We start from the raw sequence: 14204 nt of genomic DNA on the forward strand, positions 1-14204 counted from the left end.
GCGGCAGTGGCGACGTAACCGAACGACGAGGTTCGAACGGGAAGTTCGAAGGTGGGCCGGGGGCATTAACACCGGCTCGTTGTAGATGTTGATCAGGCGGCGCATTTTTACCGAGGCCAATTTGCCGGGGATGAAGCTCGCGTGACGTTCTCCCGCTGCTCCATCCACGTAACCGCAGATAAAATATCACCTGCCCCGCCGAAAGCTATGGAAATTACGCTGGAATTTCGTTGGCAGCGCGCTCGCGTTCCAGTACGGTGTGTGGATCGTGGAGAACGAGCGATATGTCCTCCGAGGCGAAACGTAATTTCGAGAGGCGAACGTCTCTCCAACTTCTTGACGCGAGCTTCATGACCCTGTTTTCCACGAATTTCAACCGTTTAACCCTTCAGCGAACGATGAACGATGTAGCCATGTACCAACAAGTATGATCTCTTCACGTATCGCTGTCTGATATAAGCACACTTCTTATCGAATGTTTTAGCGGATGCTGACAAAGTTTTGAAGAAAGTTGTAGATACTTCGGATACAACATGAATTTTGAACTGTATTCAACTTTCAGGAAAATTGATAGTGTATTTCAGAAACGTGTGTCTATTTCTTTCTTGTAGAAGATAACTCCACTCTCTATAGAGAAGAAATAGAAAGTGCTTATCAACCGAAATAATATTTCTTCGTATCTTTTACACACTGGACTTTGAGCAATTCTCCTAACATTTGTATACACTATATAGAAAGAAAATGGCAAGTATCTAATGAAGTAATATTTTTTGATGCTTTTCAAGAATCAGAGTTTGAACAGATAACAGATAACGTTCATAGATGTGTACGTACAAGGTAGAGCATTTAATCGAGACCGATTATAGCTTTTCTCTAGTTGTAAGTAGGAGAAGTATCGGAGGAAAAGCGAATTTCACTGATGCCAGTAAAATGCAAGAGCTATTTGTTATTGTCCATATAAATATGTTTGCAACGTTGAAAGTATGCACATAGGTAACACTTGAAAAGAACAAGGAAGCAAAAGTTTTATTTCAAAGAACATGAAATAAACATTCCGAGTTTACCTATAAATAATTCAGCATACGTTACAACGCGATGCTTCCATAAGATTTATCATTTAGAAATAGATAACATTTAACTACCCTATCGCCAATTGATTGCAACTTAATCAACCTAAAATTAAGACAACATACAAAAATTCTACGTTAATCGTACAAGTCTCTTTAACGATTTTCCTACTATTAAACGACTCGAGCAATAAACAAACAATCAGCCACAGATCCATTAAAATTCCGCAACGCCGGAGAACCACGATGCACAATAAGCTCTCCACTTCTCTCGATTAGAATCTGTCGGATCGTTGACTCTTCTCACGGGCCAACTCGTGCCATAAATAATGTAAACGGCGTGAAAAAAAATCAAACGCCTCTTCTTTGCTCGTTTTACACATCCCACGGTGTCCCAAGTTTAATTAATCGGCCACGTTTCCATATACAAACTTCAAACAACGATTTAAACGTCAAACTCGACGCTGGAATATCGTGGAAAAGCGACGTTGAAAAGGGCGTATCGACGCCATTGACTTCGGTACGAAAAGAAGAAGCTGCAAAAGACGAGGAGATGACTCGATAAAGGCAGTGCACGATGAATCGAGTTCAAAGAGCTCGAAGATTCCGAGAGTGCGGCATATTCGCGGGTATAAAACAGCGAAACGCTTAGCATAGTAACATCGCGGGAACGGGGGGGTCATTACCGTATTGATCGCGGGGGTGGTTCCACTCACCCCTTCGCTCTACCGGTTCCCTCTTCCTCTTTTCCGCCCTCTATCTCTGTCCGTCTCTCTTCCCCATCCCCTTATGATACTCTGTTGTCGAGGATCAGCAGGGTAAGGGCCAGACCAGAAGAGATTCACAGGCGAAGAGAGGGTTGAAAGTAGGACAACGAACTTGCCGGCATAACGAGTCTCGGATCAAAGGACCAGTCTGCACGTGGAACGATCCGATAATTTGGAATCGCGCGCCATCATGCCGCTATCGATCGCCTTCGTGATGATTGTGGACGAAACATGCGCCCTCCATGATGACGCGCCCACCCTGCTGTACGCATGGGATGATTTTCGAATTATCCTTGGAATTACTCGGTCTGCGTGGTAGCCGAGAATGGTTGGTTGGAAATTTTGATTTATGTAGGTTGAAATAGGATTTGTATTATGTTAGTGGATGCGGCGGTTCTTGTAATACGTTTGTGAGGATAAATAACGAGAAGTAAAATGGAAGTTGAAATGTTATTTGGGAATGCGTTATATGTGGGTCAATCTCAGCTTTTGAATGTTTAAACTAAATAAAGGATGAGAATTAACGTGGAATGATGTTTCTCTGGTACGTTCAGACAGGCAACCACGGTGAAATAAGATGGAATTTCGTGTACAATTTGAAAGTAAATAGTGCTCTGTCTTTGAAAGTCGAGAAATATTCGAATTATAAATTATTGTGTTTATTATTCAAAGATCAGATATTCATCATCGAATGTGAGAATTATATTCGAAATATTTCGAACACATATTGTCTTACTTGAACATATTAGTGGCACTACCGATATTGTTAGAAAATACGATTAGACCGACGATTAATTGTAAAACAATCTGAAGCCACAATAAAAACATTATGATCATACGTAGAAAATTGAATTCATTAAATACTTTGTGATAAACTAACACACACTAAGTATTTTAAAATAATCTGAAAAGGAAGTAATCTTAATTTGATTATTGTAGTATACTGCTGATCCAGTATTGTTATCTTGAAAGACTTTAAATGAAGAAGCACCTCTACTACATAGTATTAAAAAGAAAATGATATTTTATTTCGAAAGATTTGAATGGAAAATTAATCTTTTTGTACAGGACGATGACGAAATGCACCCGGTTCTGATTCAGTCAGGTGATATTGACCTCCATGACGTCAAACGAAGTTCGAGGATACTTATTTTCTTTTCTTGCCGTAACCCACTCCTTTACATCCTCACCGATGGATCCAGGACCCGTTGCAAGACCGGTTTGGTAAGAATCAACTGATCACGAAGGCAAGAAACAACTGAATCACTGTGGCTTCGACCCTTCAACTCAAGGATCAAGGTACGGATTGCTTCGTCAGAATGTCGAATATTTAAAGAATCGTGAACGAACAGTAAATTTCAAACAATGCCATAATATCTTGGTTATTGTGTAATTAACAATGGCCAAGACAGTTGTATGGGAAAATGGAGCGTGCAAAAAGAAAATAACGTTTCACTTAGTAATATCGATTCAAACATATTATAATATAATATATCAAACTTTTATAGCTAATGAAAATAACGAAGATTCTATTTTCTGTGATTTTAATGCTAGATACGTAACTTCAAGATAGATTTGTTAATATCTATAACATTATATAAAAAATATTCTTTGTCAATTTGAATTTATTGCCTTTACATGGAATAAGTAAATAAAAAAGGATCTCTGAGTCGTACAATTTATGCGACTTTTTCATATTCTTAGGTGGGCTTTTTCATACTCTTCGATAAAATATTAAAATAATTGTAACATCTAACAACGACAACAACAAGCAAACTGAAATAAAATCATCGTTAGAGTACCTCTCCTACGTTTTCAGATCATTAAGTCACTGTGGCCTCCCTTTATTCTCACCGATCATCACCAATATATACACTATCAGCCCAAAATGTGAAGATACTTTTCCAGTTGTCTCTATCTTGAATCACCTATGATTTAATATTACAAATACCAATACAAATATCCTTCACTTCGATCCAGTTTCTCGTCAATGTGTAGTGTGTTTCCTTAGATAAAATTCTAATTTGATTCCTTTTTTAAAACTCTTTCCAATTTTAATCGAATGAAACACGTAATGATACGAAACTTGTAGTCGATAGTGTACGACGAAAACGCATTCTTACAGTCACTCACAACTTCCGTTTCCCCAGAACATTCCACAAAGGGAATATAGAAACCTGTCTGTCAGAAAGACAGCCTCTCGTTATTCCACGTTTCCACCCTCCAACTTTTTCAGCCAAAACACCTGCCACTAAAAAATTCCATGCCATGGTAAGAACTGAAGAGACGATAACGTCGAGAGGTAGAACGCACGAATGGAAGAAACTGAAAGAAGAGAAAGAAGAGATATTCGAAGCGAATCGATCGGTTGGTCGCTCGTGTGCCGGCCGACAAAAAAATAAAAATGAGCTTGGTTCTCTCTTCGTGTGTGGCGTGGTTGTGTGGCGCGACGATAAGTTTACCGGGGCACAATGAGCACGAGAGGATGCGGGACCTGTACCAAACAGGTTACAAAATAGTGGGTTACGTGAATCACGCTCGTGTCGCGTGCAATGTAACCGGGTCGTCGATTGTTCGCGCGAGCACGCGCAGGATCTTTATCGAAGGAACACGATCATCAAATCAACTACAAGGAATATTCGAAAAATATTCGATTGCAAGACGCACTGCAAGTTATCGAGTTGTTGTGGAATTACTCGAGACAGTTAAACCTTAACGTATTAAAATTCTACCTTGGATTTCGCACAGAATAATACAATTTGTTGTATTTATATTACGCAACACGAATTATATTATAATATAATTTATATATGCTTTAGGCTTAGCAAGAAAAAATATCATCAATGTCAGTAAAATAAATGAATTTGTTGTAGTGTCTTAATCTACGTGTTTGAAGTTATGGTTCTAGTGTTTGTTTGGATTTTAGATTGTTAAAAAACGTTATCTAAGAAATTAGTTATTAGCATTATATTAAAAAGTATAGAGAAGGAAATTTAAAGAGTTATATTTAACAATTTGTGACAATTTCATATTCAATTTTATTTACTTAGAAATTAAATGATAATTTTTTAAATTGAATTCATTCGAACCAATCGGAGTTAATCAATCGACATAAAGACTGCCAAACTGGATACAATAACGTAATATAAGAGGAAAAGTGGTACAAGTGTGTCTCTTTCAAAGAATACTTTAATAATAGAAGCATCGTATCTGAGTTCTACGATTTCGAGATCATCTGTTTGTTGCAGTTGAAGCGTATCTTGAAATTTCAAACGGAATACGTAAATACTTTGGTTTCTGTGTTACAACTTGAAAAAGCAATTGATTTATCATAAACAATGATATCTTCCTTCAAAAGATAAGAGAGAATATCGTATAAATATTAATATGGTCTGTCGTATTTTTTTAATATATTCAAGACAAAGCTGTTATACAGAAGAGAATATTCCTTTTATTGGATATAATACATTTCAATAAAACCTGGAAAAAATATCAAAAATAGACATTATACGCGAGATACTTCAAGAATACTTCAAGAATAAAATAAAATGAAATATTTTAGCCGCACGAATTGCAGAAAAAACTGAGACTTTATGTCTTCATGTTTCTTACTACATAATCTCATAATAATTCTGTAAGAATACAAAAGACACTATCAAACCAAATTTCAAAATTCGTTTTTCAAATCAAAGCCAAATTGCTTCTAATGCACAGAAATGGCAAACAAATTGCTTCTAATCCGTGCAATGACGGCAATAAACGTCGCGAAATTGTCTTTCGATTACCACATCATAGTAACAGGAAGAGATAATACATTCTCAAAGCCTACGCAATCATGATCGCTCGTCAGTCGAAATTTTAGGCTTGCTCGACATGGGAACGGGGGAAAGAATTGGCCGTGATCGTTAACATAATAGTGCAACAAGTAGGACTGGAATGATTTAATGTAGCACGTGATTACACAGGAAATTCGCAATTTCCATACGGTCTTGCCACCGCAACGTTCAACGACACACCGACTCACAAAAGAAAGCAAATTGCCATAAAACGTTCCTTCGTGTGCTTGCTTTTTCGTTAAAATTACAAGAACCTACGTAGCACTGCGCGAAGAAAAAGAGTTGTTAGGTCGATCGAGACCACGTAACCCTTCGAGTCCTAAATTTCTAGAATAAACGACAATATACAATTTTCGTAAGGAAAAAAGAAAGAGGAAGGAGAAAATGAAACGAACGAGAAAGAAGAAGCAACAACGATAACAGAAATGGCGAGGAAACGTCGCGTTGCGTTATGACGAATGCGAATGGAAGTGATCGTTTCCCGTTATTATACGAGAACTCTGTAATAATCGGTGTAATTCTCGTTTCTCGTTCAACTGTAAGAAATTATATAGACGTGTATAAATCAACAGGCATGCAGACCATACGGAGGGAAACAAATACGAATGCGCGTAATTATTGTCTTTGCAGATGGAAACAATAAGCTGAAACCGAGCGTACAGAACGTTGCTTCGTACGTCTGCAGACTGATCTTTTCTCAAACGAGAAATTGTATTATCTTTTTAAATTAATTCGTGCTTTATAATGTGTAGAATTAGTTTGTGAAGTCAGAAAAATTAATTTGCAAGGCTTCAAAATTAATCTCATTGAGATGTAAATTTAAATAAAATGAAATTAATAAATTCGAAAGAGATGGATCTTAAATTAAAGAATTGTTAGATTGAGAATGTAAGAATTAAGTATTAAGAACATGCAAATTACAAATCGAGGAAAGTATTGCAAGATCTTTTCGTTCAAGTTTCAGATACGTGTTTAATAGAATGTGACAGCAGCGGAAATGAGTCTGTTTCTGCAGTAAGAACGTATAATCGATAGAAATAGCTTATCTTATGGTATCTTTTTGTATCATTTGTTCATAACAAGTCACAATCTTAACCCTGATTGTAAACCGATTTAATGATTTACAATAACACTATTCAAAACTGATTACTTTCTGATAATGAGTTTCTGTCGCTAAACGTGTACTAAATACATCGTGAGTGTACGCTATATATTTCACGAACGATACATTACGAACTTTTGTCAAATAATTTACAACATTGCGACAAAAGATATAAGGGAATACATTGTTAAAAATGAATACATCAGAAAATTAACAAACTGAAAAGTAAATATTGCCAACAACTACGTTAAACTAATATCGATGTTGAATAAATAACAGTAAATACAATTAATTATCACATATACGTAATTTAAAATTAAACAACAACGATCTCTTGCAACTGATATATTATTACATGGACTTTTTGAAATAAATAAATTTAAGGAAATACACGTTGCCTTCTAAAAAAAGTGATACTAAATGATCGTGGGCGAACCACTTTACAGTAGCTATTTTGTAAAATTGTCCCGATAACTCGTCTAGAAACTAGGTTCTCCGGGTCTCTACAAAGAATTTCAACCGGTTTCGAAACGGTAGCCAGTGAACTCGATTCCTATGATTTAACAAAATTACAATTTACCCACTACTTTTTCTTCCTCTTCACCCATCATCCGCATCTCCCTGTTTTTGTTCGATCTGAAACTCCATTTCATCGAGTCCGGTTTCAATAAACAGCGGTTAAACACCTTGGCATACGTATACTTGATGGTAATATTTTAAAGCTGAAGAATGTTATTTTGCGTTCACGATATTTTTACAACAGTTTAAAACACAATCGTAATTTTCGGACAGTAATTCAGAGTAATTTTATATTATTTTCTCTAATTTTCCTCGGTACTTTTACTCTTCTGTTGCTTTTGTACCACGAGGATCATCATATTACGATTTAACATAATATTTTCAAGGATATTTCTATTCAGAATTTCAAACATTTTCTGTTTCGTCTATTAAGTACGAGTTTAACAGTGCATCGATAACCATACCAATAATTACAATTACATGCCCGAGGAATTATTAATATGCCAGAATTAAAATTTCAGCGAATCAATATCTAAACAATTTGTAATTCGCCAAAAGCATATTCATAAATTACAATAACAACTATTGTTATCCATTTCATCATCACCCGTAATTATTAACAAACAGCGACATCAAATTTCAAGCCCAACTCGACGATCCAACGTTATCAAATTCTCTCTAAAATTCGAAAAACACAAAATGTCCGTACTTTGAGCGCACAGAATCAATAATCATAAACGCGACTGCACGATACAGCGACTGTCCATCGAGGAGAGGGATCGACCGACAGACAAGCGGGAGAAACGAGAATGGCCAACGCGTGCAACGATCCAAACAATGACGCGGTAGTCGACGAACCCGTTCCTCGAAATATCAGCGATATTTCCTGGAATGGCTGTCTTAAATGGACCAAACGCAGTCCCGATATTTTCCGGCAGAAAAATAAAAACAAAAGAAAACAGAGGAGAGCGAAAGAAACGAGAGAAGGAAAAAGAAGAGAAAGAAGAAAGTTCAAATCCTTCGAGATGCTTCCTTTCTTCGCCATGCAACGATTTACGGTCAACGACTCGTCGATCCTCTCCCGTTTGAGCTTTTAAGATTACCCTCTGTCAATGCCACGAGAAATTACCATTCCCGCCACTGTCGGCCGTTATTATCGAGATTACGGATCATTATCGTTCTGTGCGGCGAGTCGAGCAAAAAAAGTTCATTTATCGTGGATCAAGATGTTGGACCGCGAGAGACGAGCATGAATTATTCAGCGAGATCGATTCGTTTGGTAAATCGTGGCCACGATTACGCGTCATACGCGTCTTCGCCATTCGCTCTCCCTTTCTCTTTCTCTGTCTGTCCACGGATAAATTAGACCGAATAAGCGGGTTCCACGGATCGTCGCGTTGCGAACGTTCGAGGATCGTGGCAACAAGGTTGCGATTGATATGTTGTGCAACTGCAGAAAATTGGACGAGAGCGGATCTGTTCGCAGAAACATTCGATAAACGCAAAGGACACACCAGATAGACGTTATGTTACGCTAAATAGATGCTGTCAACCGCTTTTTTGCCATATGGTTTTACGAAGAATTCAGTAGTTTATCGGGAATACATGATAATCGGTTTTGCTTTGCTCCGATGAAATTGGTATCATCCGTGAATAATTACAAATTATTAGAGTGCGTTGGAATTAAAGTAGTCGTAAAAGTATACGTGAGCTACAGTGGAAGGAAGATCTCCTTTTCCAAGAGATAATTCGCATTCTTTAGTTCGCGCATAGTTTTATTATTAGAAAATGTTTTATACGTCAATTGCATTCTAATAGTGGTTGTAAGAAGTAGCTTTTGCGTCTAGACGTAAATTATTCAGCGATGCTAATAACGTTTATGTACGTAACTATTAATAGAAAACTTCTAAGTATGCACAATCTATGCTTCACAACTAGGAAATTGTTATTAAAATATATCCATATCGCGTATTTTCATAGAAAAGATAATTACGAGGAATTGATTAGTAAAAACAAGAACTAACATATTAATTTATATTTCCTAATAACACGCCAAATAATACACAGTATTAAACGAACGACACAATATTCTCGAATCAAATAGATTTGCTACTCTCCGCTACACAGTTGCCGATAAATAATTTTCAATTCTTGCGCCTCATCGTCAAGATCTTATTCCATAATACCGTTAGACACGATGAGTTTTATCTTCAACTTTCACGTTATTAATTTTCCTGACTTTTCCGAATCGTTTTTTTTTTTTTTTTTAAATTTCCTTACACGTGCAAACTTATATTCGACAAACTCGTAAGTACTTGGATGTCTTTAATAGATTAACATATCGTAGTTCGCAATGAGATCGTCTCGGAATAAGCTACTTACTTGAGAAGTTACTTGAAAATTTCACAGGTTCGTGAATAAATTAATATGAGATACCCTGTATTAACTCGTTTAACTTTCAGGGTATAATAGAATTATATATATCTGAACTCTTCCAATTGTAACAAAATTTCAATCAACTTTTGATTACACGATGCCTGCTCTTGGCATCTGCTCATTTGAACTTTAATTATATTTGTCTCCTGATCAGCTTAAATGAACGATATTCTGCTTCAAGATCGCAGCACAAAATTCTCTCAAATATCCAACCTAGCGCCCAACTGCAATAATAAAGTAGCTACAAAAATTATCGATACAGCCTTGTATTTACATATTAATTAATTAGCCTCAAGTACAAGCATATTAAAGCGATCAAAAAATTTGAATCCCATGAAAATGAAACGTTTCGTAGCCACTGTACAACAACACGCGTTTCTAAGACGTAACGAGATCTTCGAACCACCAACCTCGTCAACGCTAAAGCACCGATAACGCGAAGCCGCAAGAACGCGTCTCATTGTTCTCGAAAGACGAAAAGAAGCTGCTATCGAAGCAAAGAGTATCATTACGGAAGACGTTCGATAAACGAATCGCAAGAAACGTCCGTATCGTTGGACGTGCTTCTGCTCGGCGATCCGTACTCCTCCTCGTTCTCGTAGCTAGAATCAAATCGTTAGACATTCCTCCGCGTGGTCCTCGTGAACGAACGATTGAGACGTTCAGCACGACGACTCGTGTGGCGCATACAAGGGGAGTCCTTGTTACCGAGTCGCCAGTCGCGAGTTGCATGCTTGGTAATCTTTCTCGAGCACGGCTGCAAAAAGCAGCGGCCATTTAACGAAGCTTAAAAACAAATCTCCGCGTTGTACCCGGTACACTTTGCTTCTCTCTCTGTTGGCCGACGTCTCTCTATCCGTATGTGTCTCACCGTTCCTCTCGACGAACCGGCGGACACGCGAGAGAACGTATCACAATGCCTAACGAGTACCCTCGTGCTTGATGCGTCTCGCGCCGGACTACGTACTGCCATGTTTCTAAAGACACACCGAGTGCTTGTTCTGTTAAGCGCTTCCCTATTTTACTGTTTCGCTTGTTACCTTCGTTCTTTTTTTTTCGGATTCTCGAGAACTTTTTCTCGTTATGTCCTTTTGCTTGTTTCTTAGAGGGATTACGCTTTAACGATCGTACGTGGGAACTGCGAGATGGAGCGTTGCAATGGCCAGTGGAAGATTTCGGTAAAATTATATTTTGTTCGTTATGTTAATTTCTTGGAGCCTCGAGAATTTGTTCAGTCACTTTGGAAAGAAAATACCGCTGCGTTGTTGATAGTTGCATTTTGCTTGTTACGATATATTTTTGCAGAATTTCTTCGCTTATTTTGTTCATAATTACGAAAGTTACGTCTCTAATGGAATGGTAATAATATACGAGAGCGAAGATTTGTGTGCAGCGATTGAAAATTTTAATATCGTATTTTATATTCGTTATGAGTTTTTCTAGACTTTTCATGCCGTATAACGAATGAGAAGTAATACGCGACAATTGAAGACTTTGAAAGGTTTTACAAAGCAATTGTGTAAACCTTTGTGTGGTTTCACAAAGGAAACATATGGCTCTGTAGAAATTGAAAAACTGTGAATCGATTGTTTAAACACGATCTAATCTTCGTTCCATAAATTCTAAATAAAACAAAATTGCTATACCGAAGGTGTTTTGTATTAATAGCGTTTCATAAACTGTGAACTACGAAAACTAGTCCATAAAATGAAGATATTATATAAATATATTTACAATGAAAATTAAAAGGAATTTTAATAGCAATTAGACAAACTTTTTGACATTTTGACACTATCTTACATCTATATAATTTGAACAATAAATTAAAGGAAATCTTTATGTCTATCCTTGTGCAGTTAATTACATTTATATCGTATTAATAACTATTAAAAATATCATTTGTATCGTTTTTCTATTTCACTAGTGTTATTGAATATATTTTTATTCCAAACAAACAGCGGAATTAATGTTGAACGATAAAGCAGGTAACTAATTCAGGTGAATCTAAAGCGTACTCCCTACAATTGAATACTCTGTAATATTATTCGAGAGTGACCTTAAAGCTTGTTTATGCTGTAAGAAACAATAGTTCATTCGGACCGTATAATCAAGGTCTGAACTGTGGCTCATAAATCATTTAAACAATTCAGGTCGTTGACAAATTCTTTGCTCTTAAATATTATACGGTAAACTGGTTGTCGCCCACGCATTCACCAAGTAGCTATCGAGTTTTGTGTACAATGTAGCTGAAACGTGCACGAGACATTCATTGTTGATTTAAGCACGAGGTTGCCACATTGTACCGTAGTATAAAATAGGACGGTGTTAATTTCTCTACCTCACCTTTCGTTTATTGCATTTTCAATTTCGTTCACTACCTTATAGTACTCTAAATGATTCTCTCTGTGGTATTCGTTTCACAAATGACCGACAAATATGCATTCAAGCATCGTAAATTATTGGATAAGTAGTATAAAAAGCAAATCACGATTATAATTAATTATATTGGTTAAACTTCGTTCCAGAGCATTCAACATTTCTTACTTATTTTCATATTTCGTGGTATCGTTCGAGGAAATTATGAAAAAGTACTACCTTTAAGGTTAAAATTAGATGTTTCTTGGAAATCAAGAAATTCAGTGGTATTTTACTCTTCTTATAGAAATCGAATAAGATAGAATCGTGAAAGAAATATATGGGTTTCGTTTTCAAAGTAACTTCACCTATGTCTACAGCTCAATATCAATAGTACGAATAATGTAACTTCACGAGTTCTCTCGTCGTATTTCTTCTCTGCACGTTCATCCTTTCAATTACCTTTACCTTAACCTTAAACCTTTACCTTAAACTCTAAATCTAAATTCCTGTAAATCAACGTGCTTACTAATAACTTTCCTGATGAACGTAATCTCGCGATAAGAATAAAACAAACTGCCATATCTAGAAAGCAATACTGTAACGTACAAAAATTCCTAAAGCAATTATTTCTCGCTTCAAGTAAGAAGTTTTAATTCTCAAGTACAACGTATTTTCGCATTAACAGAGCAACTTTCTCGAAGCAGCGTGGCAATGCAAAATTCCCGGTATCTCTCGGAAAACTAACTCATCGGAGCGTACAGCGGCGAGGAAGCACGGTTGAAATGATATTTCTCGTTGCGCCTCTCCTACGGGATCCTCGTGGCGAAACATGGTATCTTCGCGTACAGACGAACGGCCACCATAAAGGTACCAAAGATTTCCATGAAACGGAATTCTCCTCGTTATCTCGTCGACGATGCTGCCTCGGGCCATTTCTCGATCTCGCGTGATAAATTGCACGCGAACGCACGTGCGTGTACCAACGAGCACATTCCACGCGTGCCCACACGCGTAATTTTGAGAAAAAGGGAACAAATTCCAAATCGAAAGTACTGCACTGATTATAAGGATAACGTGAACCAGATACTAATTAAGTAACGAAATCATTACGCGTTGCTTATTGGATCGTGGTCAATGGATTTATCGAAGTTTGTTCGAGTTTCTCCTTCTTTCCCCTTGAATGGATAACAAAAGATGAAACAAATGTTTTATAGAATAAGTGAGAGGATTTTGAATTTGTAGAGTTGAGTACTTTTGTGATGGATATGAATTTTGGATATAAATTGGACATAGATAATTGCTATTAAAAGTATAATACATATGACGTTATGTCGTATAATACGATTTAGTCAAACTTAGAAATTTGTTTACGTTTAGATAGTTAAGATGGTTGTGTAGATTTGGGAGTTATTTGTTTATGAATTATAAAATTTAATAGTCAGTAATAATTTTAATACAAATAGTTTTTCTTTTCAGGTTCAAAACGAAGGACGAGCGTGGCATTTATGTGGTCTAGGAGTTTCGATTGACGTTTAAAATCTCGTTCATTCTATAAATTAATAACGCGTCAGGAATTATAAATACGCAGCAAAATTTTATCAAAAGCAATTGAAATTGTAGTAAAAGAACAGACCACGGTACTGTATAGATATATGCGCAGAGTTTATGGTTATAAATTAGTATTGATGCGCTACCGATGGAAATGAAATTTCATGAAAGGCTAAAGAAAATGTAAAATATGCAACAGCGTTGTATCGTTTGATGAAATTAAACCGAGAAGATATATCTATCTACCATTACATTATAAAATACATATTCATCAAATTCTTCGTTAAAATGGACATGTGCATTTCTTTTTAATAAATTTACTGTTGAATAACTATGTAAAATATGTTTATGCTACGTTAGCAACAACAATAATTTTACAATATGGACGTGAGATATTTGTATTTTTTGGAAAATTCGTTGAATGTGTATTGAATGAATTAAAACATGCATTTTAACAATATCTGCAATTAAAATTTTTTTCAATACGAGCACGAAGTACCATCGAGGAATAATTAATACGGACGCTTTCAGGAAATAATTAATATTGACATTACTAAAAACCATATTTTAG

The 14204-nt window shown here is 36.4% G+C and overlaps 1 long non-coding RNA gene across 1 annotated transcript; it reads left to right on the forward strand.

The window, feature by feature from the left end:
• Positions 1 to 1926: 1926 nt before the first annotated feature.
• LOC138183368 (uncharacterized) lies at positions 1927 to 13967 on the forward strand. Its single transcript, XR_011174048.1, has 4 exons — positions 1927 to 2162; positions 2903 to 3133; positions 12771 to 12952; positions 13562 to 13967. It is a non-coding gene; the product is annotated as an uncharacterized LOC138183368 (long non-coding RNA).
• The last annotated feature ends 237 nt before the right edge of the window (positions 13968 to 14204 follow it).

Source organism: Bombus flavifrons, chromosome 1, assembly GCF_040668555.2.
Source record: "Bombus flavifrons isolate JBK064 chromosome 1, iyBomFlav1_principal, whole genome shotgun sequence".
Classification (NCBI taxonomy): Eukaryota; Metazoa; Arthropoda; class Insecta; order Hymenoptera; family Apidae; genus Bombus; species Bombus flavifrons.